Raw genomic sequence first — 2,231 nt, forward strand, 5'->3', positions numbered from 1 at the left:
ACATTCTGGTGTGCAAAGTCAAGTTGGCCTTAAGAAGCACTGATGTTAATAAAGCTAGTGAATGTGATGAAATTCCAGCAGAACTATTCAAATCCCTAAAGGATGATGCCATCAAGGTTTTACATTCATTATGTCAGCAAATCTGGAAGATCCAGAAGTGACCACAGGACTGGAAAAGGTCACTCCTTATCCCAATTCCCAAGAAGGGTAATACCAAAGAATGTGCTAACCATTAGACAATCACACTCATCACCCATGCTAGTAAGGTCATGCTTAAAATCTTGCATGCTAGGCTTCACATTACGTGAACCAAGAAATTCCAGATGTCCAAGCTGGGTTTAGAAAAGGAAGAGGAGCCAGAGATCAAATTGCCAACATTCGCTGGATTATGGAGAAAGCAAGGGAATTTTAGAAAAACATCTATTTCTGTTTCATTGACTATGCTATAGCCTTTGACTGTGTGGATCATGACAAACTGCGGAAAGCTCTTAGAGAGATGGGAATACCAGACGATTTTATCTGTCTCCTGAGAAACCTGTATGAGGGTCAAGAAGCAACAGTTAGAACCCTGTAGGGAACAACTGATTGGATCAAGATTGAGAAAGGAGTACAACAGCGACGTCTGCTGTTCCCCTGTTTGTTTAGCCTACACGCTGAGCACAGAGAAATGCTGGGCTGGATGAGTTACAGGCTGGAATCAAGATAGGCAGGAGAAACATCAACAACCTCAAATATGCAGATGATACCACTCTAATGGCAGAAAGTGAAGAGGAACTAAAGAGCCTCTTGATGAGGGTGAAGGAGGAGAGTGAAAGAGTCGGCTTAAGACTAAATATTAAGGAAAAAAAAAAAAAAAACCAACTAAGATCAAAGCATCTGGCCCCATAACTGAATGGCAAATAGAAGGGGAAACGGTGGAAGTAGTGACAGCTTTCTTCTTCTTGGGTTCCAAAATCACTGAGGCTGCAGCCATGAAATCAGAAGAGGATTGCTTCTTGGCAGAAAAGCAATGACAAACCTAGACAGTGTTTTGAAAAGCAGAGGCATAAGTATGCTGACAAAGGTCCGTACAGTCATGGCTATGGTCTTCCCACTGGTCACATTTGTGAGCTGGGCTGTAAAGAAGGCAGAGTGCCAAAGAAGTGAAGCCTTTGAACTGCAGTGCTGGAGAAGACTCCTGAAAGTCCCTTGAACAGCAAGATCAAACCAGTCAATCTTAAGGGCGATCAACCTTGAATATTCACTGGAAGGACTGATGCTGAAGCTGAAGCTCCAGTATTTTGGTCATCTGATGTGAACAGACGACTCATTGGAAAAGTCTCTGATGCTAGGAAGGATCAAGGGCAGAAGGAAAAGAGGGCATCAAAGGATGAGATGGCTGGACAGCATCACCAATGCAATGAACATGAACTTGGGCAAACTCTGGGAGATGGTGAGGACAGGGAGGGCAGGCACTGACCAACTGAACAAGGAGGGGAAATATGTGCTTATTTGAAGAAGGTGTATGGAAGGGAGCTCTAAATTCCATTATCTAAAAGTGAAAAGATTTAAGAAACAGGAGAGCATGCATACTATTTAGAAATATGAAAATGAATCTCAGCAGAAATAGCAAAAAAAAAAAAAGAAAGAAAGAGTAAAGGAAGTGAAGACCTTTCTGATTTCTTATTTGACTACCTGAGGAATAGCTTTCAAAATTGTGTTTTTTAGACTATGGTTTGAGACCCATTAGTAGGAACTGAAATCTATTTAGTATCAGTCAATTCTTTAATTAATTAGAACAGAGTAGAAATCATCAGCATTTTTTCACAAATAGTGAGAGTAGATATGGATTTGCTAAGCTGCTCAGTTTTATATTTCTATGTGTGTGTGTGATATAAAATGCATTTGAGTTGGGCTCAAAAAAGCTTGAAAGTCACTATTTTAAAGAATGGTTGTTGAAAACAGGGCAGAGAAGTAAAAAACCCAACCCAATAGGGTTAAAGGGCTATGTTATTCTCTGAAGACACAGTTACATTTTGAATAGCTGACAGCAGTAATAATTCACTACACTTACGTGAGGCCTTGCCAGGTTAACAGTTTCCCATGCAGCTCTTATTTTATTCACCCTGTGTGTTATAATGCTCTTGGCTCAACAGCTAATAAAGAAAGAAATTCAGGGCCTCTCTGTTGGAACAATTTATTGCTTTATCATGGAAGCCGCTACATACAAAGAAATAGAATTGTTCAGAATG

This window comes from Capra hircus, assembly GCF_001704415.2.
Source record: "Capra hircus breed San Clemente chromosome X unlocalized genomic scaffold, ASM170441v1, whole genome shotgun sequence".
Lineage (NCBI taxonomy): Eukaryota > Metazoa > Chordata > Mammalia > Artiodactyla > Bovidae > Capra > Capra hircus.